This window comes from Moschus berezovskii, chromosome 6, assembly GCF_049115385.1.
Source record: "Moschus berezovskii isolate FMDL1 chromosome 6, NW_MosBer_1.0, whole genome shotgun sequence".
In the NCBI taxonomy this organism is placed as follows: domain Eukaryota; kingdom Metazoa; phylum Chordata; class Mammalia; order Artiodactyla; family Moschidae; genus Moschus; species Moschus berezovskii.
Window position 1 is genome coordinate 24,340,325 of NC_142465.1, and position 17,812 is coordinate 24,358,136.

The 17,812-nt window shown below is 38.6% G+C and overlaps 1 pseudogene; it reads right to left on the bottom strand.

Annotated features, from left to right (window-relative positions):
* Window positions 1-16,672: 16,672 nt before the first annotated feature.
* On the bottom strand, window positions 16,673-17,449 carry LOC129535630 (geranylgeranyl transferase type-1 subunit beta pseudogene; annotated as a pseudogene).
* Window positions 17,450-17,812: the final 363 nt, after the last annotated feature.

The following is a 17,812-nucleotide window of genomic DNA, read 5'->3' on the forward strand; positions in this document are numbered from 1 at the left end:
ACATTTTTGCTAAGCAAAAACTCCTAAGTTTTCTAAAATATATATTACACATGCTATTTATATGTATGTGTGTCTGTACAAAAGCTTTAGGCAAACTTCCATAAAAAGGATTCAGAATAAACATAGTGATCATGATCCAGGATCTCAGTAAAAGAATGGAGACGGTGTAAGAAATGTTTACCAAAGACCTAGAAAATTTAAAGAACAGAGCTGAACAATACACTACAAAGAATCAATAGCAGAATAATTGAGGCAGAAGAATGGACAAGTGACCTGGAAGACAGAATGGTGGAAGTCATTGCCACAAAACAGAATATAGAATAAAGATTGAAAAAAAGATGAAGACAGCCTATGAGACCTCTGGGACAGAATTAAATGCATCAACATTTGCATTTTATGGGTCCTTGAAGGAGAAGTGAGAGAGAGAGGATCCAAGAAAATATTTGGAGAGATAATGGCCGAAAACTTCCCTAACATGGGATAGGAAATTGTCAACCAAATCCAGGAAGCCCAGCAAACCCCAAGGGTAGGATAAACCCAAGGAGGAACACACTAGGACACATAGTAATCAAACTGGCAAAAATTAAAGACAAAGATATAATATTAAAAGCAACAAGGGAAAAAACAACAAATAACATATAAGGGAACTCTCATAAGGTTATCAGCTAATTTCCCAACAGAAACTCTACAAACCAGAAGGGAATGGCATGATATTTAAAGTGATGAAAGGGATGAACCTACAATCAAGAATGCTCTACCCAGCAAGAATCTTGTTCATATTTGACAGAGAAATAAAAAGCTTTATATACAAGCAAATGTTAAGAGATTCAGCACCACCAAACCAGCTTTACAACAAATGCTAAAGGACCTTCTATAGGCAGGAAACACAAGAGAAGGAAAAGATTATTTAAAAAAAAAAAACACAAACAAACAGTAAATAAGATGGAACAGGATCATGAAGTGAAGGGAAAGTCGCTCAGTCATGCCCGACTCTTTGCGACCCCGTGGACTATACTATGGAGTTCTGCAGCCCAGAATACTGGAGTGCGTAGTCTTTCCCTTCTCCAGGAAATCTTCCAAACCCAGGGATCGAACCCAGATCTCCCTCATTGCTGGTGGATTCTTTACCAGCTGAACCACAATGGGAAGCCCAAGAAGACTGGAGTTGGTAGCCTTTCCCTTCTCCAGTGGATCTTCCCAACCTAGGAAGTGAACTGTAGTCTCTGGCATTGCAGACAGATTCTTTACCAACTGAGCTATCAGGGAAGCCCCCAATTACCTTAAATGTAAATGTATTAATTGCACCAGCCAAAAACCATAGACTGGTTGGGCAAAATGAAAACATGTACATGTATGCACTTTCTACTTACCACATCACCCTACTTAACTCCCTAAATTTTATGTAATATTTTATATTGTTAGGTTAATCATGTTTCCATTATGGCTTGCAATTTAATAATCTTTTATTTTTTGTCTGGCTATTGACTGTGGAAACTGATAAACGTCTTTAACTATCATGATTCAGTTCAGTTCAGTTGTCACTCAGTCGTGTCCAACCCCGTGGACTGCAGCATGCCAGGCCTCCCTGTCCATCACCAACTCCTACAGTTTACTCAAACTCATGTCCATTGAGTCAGTGATGCCATCCAACCATTTCATCCTCTGTCATCCCCTTTTCCTCCCAATCTTTTCTGCTTCAATCTTTCCCAGTCTTTTCAAATGAGTTGACTCTTCACACCAGGTGGTCAAAGTATTGGAGTTTCAGCTTCAATATCAGTCCTTCCAATGAACACCCAGGACTGATGGCCTTTAGGATAGACTTGCTGGATCTCCTTGCAGTCCAAGGGACTCCCAAGAGTCTTCTCCAACACCACAGTTCAAAAACATCCATTCTTCGGTGCTCAGCTTTCTTTATAGTCCAACATTCACATCCATACATGACTACTGGAAAAACCATAGCCTTGACTAGACGGACCTTTGTTGGCAAAGTAATGTCTCTGCTTTTTAATATGCTATCTAGGTTGGTCATAACTTTCCTTCCAAGGAGTAAGCATCTTTTAATGTCATGGCTGCAGTCACCATCTGCAGTGATTTTGGAGTCCAAATAATTAAAGTCTGACACTGTCTCCACTGTTTCCCCATTTATTTGCCATGAAGTGATGGGAAGGTATGCCACGATCTTAGTTTTCTGAATGTTGAGCTTTAAGCCAACTTTTTCATTCTCCTCTTTCACTTTCATCAATAGTCTCTTTAGTTCCTCTTTGCTTTCTGCCATAAGGGTGGTGTCATCTGCATATCTTAGTTTATTGATATTTCTCCCAGGAGTCTTGATTCCAGCTTATGCTTCATCCAGCCCAGCATTTCTCATGATGTACTGTTGTGAGATGTACTATTGTGATGTATTATTGTGATTATGTAATTACTATTTGTTTTGATACCATCATATCATGATTGGTCAGTAGAAGATAATAGGATTTTATATCACTAAAACTACTATTTAATAGAAAAAACCTGCAATCACTTTTTAAAATTCATTTGCACATTAGAGTTGTCTTGGAATTTTATGAATAATACAAATGCCTGGTGGTGCTGCAACTAAGTCGCTTCAGTCGTGTCCGACTCTGTGCAACCCCATAGACGGCAGCCACAAGGCTCTGCCATCCCTGGGATTCTCCAGGCAAGAACGCTGGAGTGGGCTGCCATTTCCTTCTCTAATGCGTGCAAGTGAAAAGTGAAAGTGAAGTCGTTCAATCATGTCCGACTAGTAGCAACCCCATGGACTGCAGCCTACCAAGCTCCTCTGTCCATGGAATTTTCTAGGCTAGAGTACTGGAGTGGCTTGCCATTGCCTTCTCCAAATACAAATGCCTAGGTTTTCTTTTTTTTTCTCTAAACTCCAGATGTGACTCTAATGAGCAGCCATGTTAAAACAGGACTGAATTATATCATGATATAATCTAGTTTGTTTCACTTTTTCTATTTCATATTCAATGCTCCCATTTCATTTAGTTTATGGTTTCCAGTTTCTCCATCTCTTTTTTTGTTGTTCTTTCTGAAGCCTTTATCAAATGTAGTAATTCAGTCTTTTTAATCGCTATGTAATATTCCATTTAATATACTTTTCAGAATTTAATTAACCAAGTCTCTACTCATGGGCATTCTATTTAAATATATATCTTAAATAAATATACATTCAGTTCAGTTCAGTCACTCAGTCATGTCTGACTCTTTGTGACCCCATGAATCACAGCACGCCAGGCCTCCCTGTCCATCACCAACTCCCAGAGTTTACTCAAACTCAGGTCCATCGAGTCAGTGATGCCATCCTGTCATCTCATCCTCTGTCATCCCCTTCTCCTCCTGCCCCCAATCCCTCCCAGCATCAGGGTCTTTTCCAATGAGTCATCTCTTTGCATGCATCAACGAATAATAGAAAATCAAACACAGGCACTTAGTAATAATCATGAACTGAAAAAATTATGATTTATTTATTATGGACTCATATCTTAAGGTTATATTAAACACAGCATTCAATATGATTTTATGACTTGAAAAAACTTATCGGTTTATGTATTCCGTGCATTTTATCTCCCAAAGATAAAATATCTTGAAAGAATCTGAAAAAATACGTTGGTGGCAAGTTGTTGACATAGACAAAACTGTGATTTCCTAAGTGATATCAATAATAAATTTGTGACAAGCTGATTGGGGGGAAAAAAAGTATTGATTAGACCTCTGGAACATAGCTTGGATTTCCCATCACTAAAAGAGTTTGAGTTGGAGCATCAGTAAGTAAATAAATCCCCTAATTAATAAGTGACATTCCGAGGTGTCCTGGTCATTCCCATTGCATTACCTCATAGCATATTTTAGCTGTAGACTCTGTTGCTGGGAAAGGTTGGGGGCGGGAGGAGAAGGGGACGACGGAGAATGAGATGGCTGGATGGCATCACCGACTCTGTGGACATGAGTTTGAGTGAACTCCGGGAGTTGGTGATGGACAGGGAGGCCTGGCATGCTGTGATTCATGGGGTCGCGGAGAGTCGGACATGACTGAGCGACTGAAGTGAACTGAACTGACTGAAAAATCCCATAGTACTCCTCAACTTGTGTCCCTCTCTCTGCGAAAAACAAGAAGTATTTCTATGGTGTAGGGAATAGAAAATCAAACAACCAGGCACCCATATTAACAAAGAAACAGAGGCACCCGTTTTAACAAGGAAATTAAAAGGAACTCCATTTCCATGAGTAGGGGTAAAAATGAGGCGGTTGGGCTAATAGTCTTTCCTCTCCTCTCCTCCTTATTTCTTTTTTTTTTTTTCCTTTGCCTTACTCATTCCCTTGTGCTGGCGCACCTTGCTTTTTCTGTTGTTTTTGGTTTTCTCTTCCTCACCTTGCCTTGTCCTGCTTATGTAAACTTCTATACAGGAGGATTTACACACGCATCCCACTATTTCTGCTGCTACGTGGTGTGGGAGAGTATTAACTCCAGAGGTGAGGTAAATTAAATTGGCAAGTGAACTGTCTGCTCTCAGGCAGAAGGCATTTCTGGGAAAGTCTTCCAGGTGTCTGACCTGTGCACATTTTCCTCAGTTGTGCCATTCACACACTCATACTGAGACCATGCAATTTTAAGCTAACATTTCCCTTGGGAAACCATACTTTTCCATTCACAACATTCACCCATCCATCACAGTTATTTTCCTTCTAAGATGCACGACACTCCAAAAACTGTTTTGTCATGAGTCTGTCATTGTTCTTAAAATGACATTGGTTATATTTGAGGAAAGCATTTCAAATCAAATCATGGCATAGCTCACATAAAATAGCAGCTGTTTTTGAATCACTTCACAATACTATGTAAATAAAACAGTTCTGGCAGCTGGAAGAACAAAACGGTCTTTGATAACACTCTAATTATTTATTATGACTGCTTTGATGTAGCATTTATCTGAACACAAGATATATTTTTAAAAGCTAGAAGGAAATTAAAAGTAAACAAAAGAATTTCACTCCTGACCAACTACTTTGCTTCAGGGTTATTATATTGGGCAGCTGCTAGGTTTTTTTTTTTTTTCATACTCTTTCAATTTCGTAGTTCTGGCTTCTCTATCAGATATGCACAAAATTACTAGAATGTTTAAAATAGCAAGCCATAAGAAAAATATAATTATTTTTAGTTGAATTAAAGTCAAACTTTGATAACCAAATGTGTATTAATTGTGAAATTACCCTCTAATCCTCATTTCTTAAGCTTTAGTAACTAATTTGGTTTTTCCTCAAACACGGTCTTTGTTGAGTGTATTTAAGTGTATTATTTAATATTGGGACATGAAGGAGAAAAGAAGATGTTAATAAGATCCTAGTAATGGAAGAAATGAGGTCAAACTTTTGATATTTTTTTAATGAAATTCTTACAAGTGAGAACTCAAAATGTAGGAACAAGGTCTCACTTATTTTACCACTTAACAGAGAAAGCACATACACTCAAAGAAATGACTGATTAAAGAAGAAACGTGTTTCTGATAATGGCTTGAGATGATATATGCCTAATATATTTTGTTTCATGTTAATGTATACGGCTGAAGACTAAAGTTCCTTAAGATCTGGTAATCATCCTCATTTCTAGACTTAGTTTCAGGTTACTTATTGAAATGGATTTCATGGACATTTGGACATCTCAGAGAAATGTAAAGTGCCTCTCCCCTTGTCGAGTGAAATAGGTATTAAAGAGGGAGGGAGCTCGTCATATGTCTACATTAAGCAAAGCATGGGGACTAGAGAATGAACTTGTCTTAAAGAACTCTAGAGTTGTTGTATTTGTATAGACAGGCAAACCAAAGGGAGAAGTTGTGGTTTCTTGATGGTAAATGGAATTGATTGAGGAAGTGGATTCCTGGATCAGAGTCACATGACTAGATGTTCTGTTGAATGATCCAGGGCACAAAAGGAATGTGGAGGAGAAATGCACCCTGGTAATCACAAGAGATGGGAACATACAATCCAAAGTGTGCTTCACACTGTTCCCTGAACTCCTCTTGTGGGCTTTTAACTCATTATTGCTTTTTATATCAGCATTTCCCTCTCCCCTAGTTTTCTCTTATTTTCTCTTGTGTCTGAAATACATGTCTCCTAATCTTGAGGTGCAAAGTTTTAGACTCCTTGTCACTGTTGGCCTTTTGGATTTAATGATTTTTAACTGGGTAGAGGGAGGGGGAGGGGGGCTGTCCTCTGCATTGTACAGTGTGTAGCAACATCCCTAGCCTCTACCTACTGGAAACCAGTGGTAACCCCTTCCCTCCAAGTGGTGGCAACCTAAAATATTTCCAAACATTGCTAAATGTTCCCTGTGATTTGGGGAAAAATCAACCATTTTTTATATATTTACTGCCTCTTGCATTGATCTGTAGTTAATATATGCTGACTGCAACTGAATCCTGTACATGTTATTGATCCCTCCCAAGTTAGTTGCTAGGGATGCAAAAAAGAATTAACATATGTAAAACTTTCTTCTAGTATTGGAGTAGATTACTGTTAGGTATCTTTGCATATATTTGTCTTTAGTTTCTTAAAGGAAAATAATTAATGAAAACGAGAAATGTTTACTGATAGCTTTTTCTATGTATCCAGCTCTGTTCTACATGCTTTCATGTGTATTCCTTCAATGCTTTTAACAACCTATGTATCAAACCATTACTATCTTACATTCCCTATCCTTCATTCTTTCAGCAGCCAGTACTATATTTTATTTTGTTTGTTACTATATGATATTTACTGCTCAATTAATGGGTATGGGGCTCTATACCTGGAAATCCTCTCTTCTTCAACTTTGTGTGTGTGTGTGTGTGTGTGTGTGTGTGTGTATGTGTTTAGTTTCTTTTCTCACCACCTTTTCTTTTTTCCTGAAGGAATGGTAGCATTTACCAGCACCCTTATAAATGCATGACAGGCTAATTGTAAACTATTTTTAGATTTTTGGAAAGAAAAGCACTTATCAAGAACACATCATGCTTGTGTCTTTGTCCAAATTGAGAAAGTTCTTCATTGGCAATAAAAAAGTTCCTGCAAGCTTGAGTAGTTATAATATCCTCTTCAATTGCTTTCTTCTGTCACATCAAATCAAATTCACTGCTTTTTCAATTATCCTTATTTTCCAAAATAGGCATCTCATAACTTTGAAATGAAAAATAAGACACAAGTTTACAGATGTGCAGAGACTGTAGCCAGGATGTTAGAACTTAAAACTGCCACATGCACGGAGAGTAAAGTTGAAGTGAAAAGGGTGAACTCAGCTCAGACTATTGCCAGGAGACCTGGTAGAGCCCAGATATGCTGCTGCCTTGAATCCCTCCCTCATCTGCAGTTGGCTTAGAGGTCACACAGAGATAAGAGAAGTAGCAGCTATGCAGGGAGAGTGGGTGGCTCATAAACAAAGTCAGCACTTTGGTTACTTTATCAGTGTTATGGGACAGGGCAGTAAGCTGTACAGTGTTTAAATGGATCCAAGTTGGGATTGCCTTGACATTTGCCTAGAAGATATCCCCTTGGGACCTGGAGGATATGTCCTCCCTTAGCAAGATCGACCAAAATGTTCTTTCCAAAACATATGCCTCACTGCACTGATCTTACACATGTTTTGAATTATGCTTAATCAGGTGAGAGGGAGCAGATGTATCTATGACCGAAGAAGTGAAAATTTTCTCCCCAAACTTGCTTATGAAAAAATACTTATGTCTATGTCTATACAACTTCAGATATCTACAGTTATCTGGGTTCCAGCCCAGACCTACAGAAACAATTTTCAGGGGAGTGGCTTAGTAAAATAATTACAAGCAAATAAACAATATTATTTATTAATCAGATACCACTGATGATTCCTATAATAATTTTTAAAAATATTAGTGGAAGGATAATGGTATAAAAATATTTTGAATTATTTTAGAACTCTTACCTACTCATTATTGAAGGCTAACTCAGACATTAACCTTGCTATCCATTAATGTTTTTTTTTTTATAGTTAAAAGTATTTTTATTAAAAAAGCACAAATGCAAAGAAATGAACAGAGGAAAATTTATGCGTCGAACCTGGACTGGTCACTTATGATAATATACATGCTACAATTCCATTCTCCCCAATCATTCCACCTTCACCCTCTCCCACAGAGTCCCAAAGACTGTTCTAAATGCCTATGTCTCTTTTGCAGTCTCTTATACAGGGTTCAGGTTACCATTTTTCTAAATTCCATATATATGCGTTAATATACAGTATTGATGTTCTTCTTTCTCGCTTACTTCACTCCATTAATGTTTTAAAGAGATTATACTGTTACATGTATTATATATAAATGCAATATATGCTATATATTATATATAGCCTATTAAACAGGTATATAATATACATATTATACACTATTAGGTATTATCATACTATATGTTAAAGAGAGGAAAAAGTGGTAGATTTCAGCTATAACATAATCATAATTTTTTGATCACAAGAAATAATTGGGGATTGAAGAGCCTTTGAGCACAGATCTTGATCAGGCAGGACTGTCTTCAAATTCTGTTCTTTCCACATATAGACAAGTTAAAATTGCTTTTGTTGTTATTCTTATTTTATCTTGGCCAATAAGATAATAATGAAGTGTTTTAGTTATGAATGTTCACATCTGATATCATGACAAATGGAATAGCTGAATAACCGCCATACCCTGCAGCCTCTTCTAGCAAAGAGAGAGAAGGAAGGATGAAGGAAAGGGAAAATAAAGATAAAAAGTCTGCCTTAGGATGCTTGGACATGACATAAAAGAACAAAATACAAACAGAAAACCAACAGAATCTCTGGCAAAGGAAACGACCAGGAAATTCGCATAATGGACGAATGGGCAACAGAATTGTGAAGACATGCTCAAATTCAGGAGAAATGAGGGAAATATAAATCAAACAATAATGAAACAGTATTTCATATCCAGCTGCCTGGTAAAATTTTATAAATCTGACTTCTGGTGGGATTTTATTTTATATAACCACTTTGGAAAACAAATTGCAATATCTAATAAAGTTCTGTGAAGAAGGCTGATCGCCGAAGAATCAATGCTTTTGAACTGTGGTGTTGGAGAAGACTCTTGAGAATCCCTTATACTGCCAGGAGATCCAACCAGTCCTTTCTAAAGGAGATCAATCCTGGATGTTCATTGGAGGGACTGATGCTAAAGCTGAAACTGCAATACTTTGGCCACCTCATGCGACGGGTTGACTCACTGGAAAAGACTCTGATGCTGGGAAAGGTTGGGGGCGGGAGGAGAAGGGGACGACCGAGAATGAGATGGCTGGATGGCATCACCGACTCTGTGGACATGGGTTTGAGTGTACTCCGGGAGTTGGTGATGGACAGGGAGGCCTGGCGTGCTGTGATTCGTGGGGTCGTGGAGAGTCGGACACGACTGAGCGACTGAACTGAACTGAACTGAATAAAGTTCTAAAAAAGTTCCAATCCCAAAGAAAGACAATGCCAGAGAATGCTCAAACTACCACACAATTGCATTCATCTCACACCCTAGCAAAGTAGGCCAGGCATCAATAATGTATGAACTGTGAACTTCCAGATGTTGCAGCTGGATTTAGAAAAGGCAGAGAAACCAGAGGTCAAATTGCCAACATTTGTTGGATCATTGAAAAAGCAGGAGAGTTCCAGAAAAATATCTACTTCTGCTTTATTGACTATGACAAAGCCTTTGACTGTGTGGATCACAACAAACTGAGGAAAATTCTTCAAGAGATGGGAATACCAAGCCACCTGACCTGACTCCTGAGAAATCTGTATGCAGGTCAGGAAGCAACAGTTAGAACTGGACATGGAACAACAGACTGGTTCCAAATCAGGAAAGGAGTACATCAAGGCTGTAAATTGTCACCCTGCTTATTTAAATTATATGCATAGTACATCATGAGAAATGCTGGACTGGATAAAGCACAAGCTATAATCAAGATTGCCAGGAGAAATATTAATAACCTCAGGTATGCAGATGACACCACCCTTATGGCAAAAAGTGAAGAAGAACTAAAGAACCTCTTGATGAAAGTGAAAGAGGAGGGTGAAAAAGTTGGCTTAAAGCTCAACCTTCAGAAAACTAAGATCATGGCATCTGGTCCCATCACTTCACAGCAAATAGATGGGGAAACAATGGAAACAGTGACAGACTTTGTTTTGGGGGGCTCAAAATCACTGCAGATTGTGACTATAGCCATTAAATTAAAAGACACTTGCTTCTTGGAAGAAAAGTTATGACCAACCTAGACAGCTTATTAAAAAGCAAAGACATTACTTTGCAAACACAGGTCCATCTAGTCAAAGTTATGGTTTTCCCAGTAGTCATATATGGATGTGAGAGTTGGACTATAAAGAAAGTTGAGCACTGAAGAACTGATGCCTTTGAACTGTGGTGTTGGAGAAGACTCTTGAGATTTCCTTGGACTACAAGGAGATCCAACCAGTCCATCCTGAAAGAAATCAGTCCTGAATATTCATTGGAAGAACTGATGCTGAAGGTGAAACTCCAATACTTTGGTCACCTGATGTGAAGATGTGACTCATTTGAAAAGACCCTGATGCTGGGAAAGATTGAAGGCAGGAGGAGAAGGGGACGACAGAGGATGAGATGGTTGGATGGCGTTACTGACTCAATGCACATGAGTTTGAGTAAACTCCAGGAGTTGGTGTTGGACAGGGAGGCCTGGTGTGCTGCAGTCCATGGGGTCACAAATAGTTGGACATGACTGAGTGACTGAACTGAATAAAGTTTTTGAAGGAGTGCATGTTCTCAACTATTACACTCCTTTTTATTTAGCCTAAAACAGTGCTTCTCATACTCTATTGTACGTCTGGATATTTTTCCAATGAAGCTATTTTTCCAATGGAGAAATGCAAGTTCTGTTTATAAGGCCTGGAGTATGGCCTGAAAACAAGCGCCCCGTTGATGCCAATGCTTCTAATCCATGGACTAGCAAGATTTAGGGAACCTCTTGCTGTGTGAAGGTAGGAATTGTACAAGGTTTATCATAATATTAATTCTAATATCAATTTGGAACCAGTCTGTTGTTTCATGTCCATTTCTAACTGTTGCTTCCTGACGTGCATACAGGTTTCTCAAGAGGCCGGTCAGGTGGTCTGGTATTCCCATCTCTTTCAGAATTTTCCACAGTTTATTGTGATCCACATAGTCAAAGGTTTTGGCATAGTCAATAAAGCAGAAGTTTTTCTGGAACTCGCCTGCTTTTTCGATGATCCAGCGAATGTTTGCAATTTGATCTCTGATTCCTCTGCTTTTTCTAAAACCAGCTTGAACATCTGGAAGTTCACGGTTCACATATTGCTGAAGCCTGGCTTGGAGAATTTTGAGCATTACTTTACTAGCATGTGAGATGAGTGCAATTGGGTGGTAGTTTGCGCATTCTTTGGCATTGCCTTTCTTTGGGATTGGAATGAAGACTGACCTTTTCCAGTCCTGTGGCCACTGCTGAGTTTTCCAAATTTGCTGACAGATTGAGTGCAGCACTTTCAAAGCATCATCTTTCAGGATTAGAAATAGCTCCACTGGAATTCCATCACCTCCACTAGCTTTGTTCGTAGTGATGCTCTCTAAGGCCCACTTGACTTCACATTCCAGGATGTGTGGCTCTAGGTGAGTGATCACATCATTGTGATTATCTGGGTCATGAAGATCTTTTATGTACAGTTCTTCTGTGTATTCTTGCCACCTCTTAATATCTTTTGCTTCTGTTAGGTCCAAACCATTTCTGTCCTTTGTTGTGCCCATCTTTGCATAAAATGTTCCCTTGGTATCTCTAATTTTCTGGAAGAGATCTCTAGTCTTTCCCATTCTGTTGTTTTCATCTGTTTCTTTGCATTGATCACTGAGGGAGGCTTTTTGATCTCTCCTTGCTATTCTTTGGAACTCTGCATTCAAATGGGTATATCTTTCCTTTTCTCTTTTGCTTTTCACTTCTCTTCTTTTCAGAGCTATTTGTAAGGCTTCCTCAGACAGCCATTTTGCTTTTTTCATTTCTTTTCCATGGGGATGGTCTTGATCCCTGTCTCCTGTACAGTGTTACAAACTTCCTTCCATAGTTCATCAGGCACTCTGTCTATCAGACCTAGTCCCTTAAATCTATGTCTCACTTCCACTGTATATTCATATTGGATTTGATTTAGGTCATACCCGAATGGTCTAGTGGTTTTCTGAACTTTCTTCAATTTAAGTCTGAATTTGGCAAAAGGAGTTCATGATCACAGTCAGCTCCTGGTCTTGTTTTTGCTGACTGTATAGAGCTTCTCCATCTTTGCCTGGAAAGGATATAATAAATCTGATTTCAGTGTTGACCATCTGGTGATGTCCACGTGTAGAGTCTTCTCTTGTGTTGTTGGAACAGGATATTTGCTATGACAATACCATAGTTGAATATATTCCCTGATGTATGTCCTTACCCGAATGCTTTCCCGGGTTCACAGACTTTTCTCTAACCTTTATTTCACTTTCAGTACCACATTTCATTACATAGGACTTCATAGCTTAGCACACTCAGTGGGCAATATGTTTAGAAACTTATGGAATAAGAGAAGGGGGATGGATTGTGAAGTTCCAGTACTCTTTTTCTTCACCACATTGTTTCTACAAAATTTTCTCTATTGCCAGATCAGATTCAACTAGTAAATGCACATTTCTTTATTGAAAAAAAAAAAACAGTTTAATTCAAAAATGTTTATGGTTCATAGAATAAAGGTATTGATTTGCACTAATGTGGTTTTCCTTAAATCTCCTACAAAAAAGATCTGCTGACATGAAACATGCTACCAGATATTTCTCTAGCAAAAAGTATTGGGTTTTATTGGGTTTATTGGGTATCAGCAGAGAATTACAGTTTGGGGTCTGCGTCCATGGTGAAGAAGGTGCAAATCCTCACAAAGTAAGAGAAAGAAGTACTTCTTATAGAGAAAAAAAGGTTATAAAAGCTATAGCAAATAGAGTCCTTGCTTTTCATTGGCCGAGTCCTTGCTAGGAAAGAAGAACCTCTCCTTCTTGTTGGGCTCTGCTAGGGGAAGAGCACCCTGCCTTTTGGTTAACCAGCTATATTTAATTGAGTTTTCTGTTTATTAATTTTTAACAGATCTATGGATTCCTGGGAAGGATTGGGGGCGGGAGGAGACGGGGATGACAGAGAATGAGATGGCTGGACGGCATCACCGACTCGATGGACATGAGTTTGAGTGAACTCCGGGAGTTGGTGATGGACAGGGAGGCCTGGCGTGCTGTGATTCATGGGGTAGTGAAGAGTCGGACACAACTGAGCGACTGAACTGAACTGATGGATTGAAATTCATGGGGGGATGGAAATCTTATCTTTATGTTAACCTGAGTCTCCTAGCTTCAGTTTAACACACTCTCCAGGTATCCTCTTTCTCAAATTTCCCTCTTTAGAAAATTCTGCCCTCCCACAACAAAAACTATACTTAATTCCCAAATAGATACATTTGTTCTTCAGACTTTTCTGAAGCTCATACAATTTAAAAGTGTGAATTGAGAAGCATCAGGTTTCAACTGAAGTGAAAACAGTGGGGAAAGATACATTCTAAGTTCCTTTTAATTTCCCATTCAGTTCAGTTCAGTTCAGTTCAGTTCAGTTCAGGCGCTCAGTCGTGTCCGACTCTCCGCGACCCCATGAATCACAGCACGCCAGGCCTCCCTGCCCATCACCAACTCCCAGAGTTCACTCAAACTCATGTCCACAGAGTCGGTGATGCCATCCAGCCATCTCATTCTCGGTCGTCCCCTTCTCCTCCTGACCTCAACCCTTCCCAGCATCAGGGTCTTTCCCAATGAGTAAACTCTTCACATGAGGTGGCCGAAGTATTGGAGTTTCAGCTTTAGCATCAGTCCTTCCAGTGAACACCCAGGACTGATCTCCTTTAGGATGGACTGGTTGGATCTCCTTGCAGTCCACAGGACTCTCAAGAGTCTTTTCCAGCACCACAGTTCAAAAGCATCAATTCTTCAGCACTCAGCTTTCTTCACAGTCCAACTCTCACATCCATAAATGACCACTGGAAAAACCATAGCCTTGACTAGACAGACCTTTGTTGGCAAAGTAATGTCTCTGCTTTTTAATATGCTATCTAGGTTGGTCATAGCTTTCCTTCCAAGGAGTAAGTGTCTTTTAAATTCATGACTGCAATCACCATCTGCAGTGGGATCTATAGGACTGCAGATTGCTTTCACACATTGAGCACTTGTTTAAAATACATTTGCTGAACTCAGTCCCAGAGTTTCTGATTTGGTAGATCTAGGGTGAGGTTCCAGAACTTGCAATTCTAATTTCTGGGTGAGGCTGGTGCTGCTGGACCCTGTGAGAACTTTGCTTTAATATAAACACATTTACCAAGGGTGGTTTGTGACTCGTTGAAAGCTCAAACTCTCTGGTTTAAATTCTAGTGCTCCAATTTATTAGCTATGTGACATTGGCCGAGTTACCTACCTTTTTGTACTTCAGTTCCCTATGTATAAAAGGAAGAAACGATAGTCTTTCAGAGAGAATTGTTACAACAATTAAATGAGAGAATAAGTATAAGATAGAGTTGCAGTTGCTCACATCCTTGCTAATATTTGGTGGTGTTGCATTTTACTTTTTTATTATTTCATCAATCAAAGGGGTATAAAAGGCAGTCTTACTATAATTAGTTATATTTAAAATAACCTTTTTAGGTAAATGTAGGCAGAGGATTTCAAGTTGTATAATGCATGTAATTGCTCCTAAAAATTAAAATCTATACTGATGATATCAATGGCTATTTTCTGGTTGAGGAAAAAGACACTCATCTTGATTAAAGAATTACTTTAATAAAAGGATGTAGGAAGTGGGTGATATTTTTTCTGACTGCTCCCACTACATATGCTTTACATATCATAGAGTTGATTCTCATAGCATTCATAAGAAATAGAAAAGAGTCAGTACCTATAACTTATAGCAAGCAAACTTAAAAGTTTAGGGACTTGTCAGAAGATTGAATTGAGCTAGCTATTGATTGAATTGAGCTAGTTAAACAGCTAAGAAGTTTTTCATTTCTTGAGCACCAATTTCGAGTAGGAAATATGTATACCTTTCCTTTTGCATGGGGGGCCCTTACCCCATATATCCACCTGGCTCAGTCACTCTCTTCAAGTTTTTGCTCAAGCATTCTCTTCTCATAAACCTTCCTTGACAACACTCCATCTGTGTGTGTGTATGCATGTGTGTGTGCATTTGATAATGTACTTAATACTCCTATACAAAATATTAGATGTTATTAGATATCAGTGTATGCTTGCAAATACCTTGAGAACAAAAAATGTTAGGTTTTTTAAAAACAAATAATACATTAAATCACTTTGTGTTTATTACAATATTTTCAACTTGAATATCTTTTCTATGTAATAATTCCCTGGGTAAATAAAAAATCTCCAAACATTTTATATAACTTTATTTTTTTTTGTTCAGTTATAAAAATACAGTTTAAAATTTATCTCAGAAAAAGAAACAAAGCCACTAAATGTTCTTCCCTCTAGGTAAGACGGCTTTCTCTGCAGAAAGGGGGGGAAAAAAGCGACTAATGATTTGAGATTAAAATCAAACATAACTATTATTTACCCCAGCAACATCTAAAATAGATGCACAGCACAAAACTTTCCCACTCACAATCACATACAGTTAAATTACCTTTTCCTCTGTTACATAACAGTCTTTTTATAGAAATCTCCCTTTAGGAAATTACTGTATTAGTTAAGCCTATTCTTTCTTGCTATGAAGTTAATTTCATTTTATAGGTCACAAAAGTTTAATTGGCACATTTTACTTAAGAATAAGACAAAATAACTCTTCTTTTAAAAATTATGGGATCATCTGTTTTCAAAGAATAATCCTAGATACTTAATTCATTAAAGCAATGTTCCACCATAAGCAGTCAAGCTTTCTAAATGATCACTAAGTGTTCACCCGAAGATTACCAATGCTATGTGAACTGTAAACTTCTTTTGAAGATTCATGTCCATTTTATATGATACAATTCTGTACTGAAGTTTTTTTGTTTTTGTTTTTTTTAAAAAAGATAACCTACATACATACAGTTAATTTGCCTCAAAGAACTTAGAAATACAGCATAAACATTTAAGAACCACGATGGAGTCCACTGTGGTTCAAACTTCAACAAAGATTGTCTTGAAATATAGTACAAAGATTACTGGCACAAGATTCTATTGTAAGACTACCTCTTAAAAAAGAGCACACTTGGTTACACATGGCTTTTAACCTTTAGCTACAGTTAGGCTACAAATCCTCCCCACCACCCCCCTGTCTAAAGTTAGTCATGTGGAGATGTGTACGTTCTCTGAGCGCTGTTTAGAGTCCTTGGTTTTCCAGCTCTGATGGAGATCTCAAAGGCGCTCAGAAGTCCGTGTGCTTACATTCAGGGCAGGATGAACCTTACAAATGCCACTTTCTTCCATTAGTGACAGGCCACAAATTCCAAAGTATGCATGCAAAGCATCTGGATGGCTATCTGGCCACTTGACAAATCCCCCAACAAGGCGATCTTAAGTTGATAAGATGTAATTTCTATTTTTCACAAAGTTAGTATACTGGAAAAGCTTTAGAAAAACTTTAGAGTTGCTCCCACCCAGAAAGAGTAACAGGTGTCAACAGGCTTATTAGGCCTTCCGTGATAACCGTTCTGTTGTCTCATTATACACCACCTTTTTATCCTGTTCAATTCTTTTTCTGAAAAAACTTCTTCTAGTTTACCCATCAGGCACAGTGATGCAATGCCACAAAAAGTTGATCCTCCATGAGATTCAAGTCCTGCTCCCTGTGTCAACCCATTGTCATAGGACATACTTCTTCTAATATAGTTGATAGCCTTTTTCATATCCATGCCAGACCAGTTGTTGAGCATGTAGCAGATACAGGAAGCACAGTATACAAATCGCATGTCATTTTCACTGCCTTCAGGTACTGCACAAAAACTTCCATCTTCTAGCTGAAGGGCTCTCAAGCCTGCTAAGCAAGCTTCTTTATTTACCCGGCTTAGGTCGACTCCAAGAATAACTAGGCATGAAAGGCCAGTGTAGGTCATTGCTATGTGGCCACTATCGTAAGGATGAGCAGTTCCGGGATTCTTTGATGGATTGAATGGAATACCCAGGTAGGAAGAGCCTCGGAAACCAGAGCGATCTAGATTTGATCTGTCTTCTGTGGGAAGGACCTGCAGGGAGTAAATCCACTCTATTATATCATCCTTGTTCACCACATCTAAGGAGTCCAACATATCCAGCCCAGAGACTGCGAAAAATGCAATAGTCAACTTGCTGGTCTCGAGCGAAGAGTAGCGCTCAGGCAAAACCTGGAGGCAGCGCTGGAAGAACCGCATGTGCTGGTCTCGCAGGAAATCCAACCGCTCTCCTCCACTCCCCGCCGGCCGCTCATCCCAACTTTATTCTTTTAAGAAAAAACATAAGCATCCAGAATATCTTTTCATCACATGGTTACATTATATTAATAAAAGGGTAATAGGGTAACTGTAGCAGTGATGTCAACTAAATTATTGGTATATAAAAAAAAAAATTAGAAAATGAGTATAGTGATATGTGAATAAAACCACTAAGGCTTCATTGTATGTAAAAAGTGGTCCTGAGTAAGGACCATCTTTGGAGAGTTCTGGAGTACTCATAAATTGTATTTGCTCAAACAGTAATTAAATTAAGACTGGATAATGCTTTCTGCAATGGCTTCC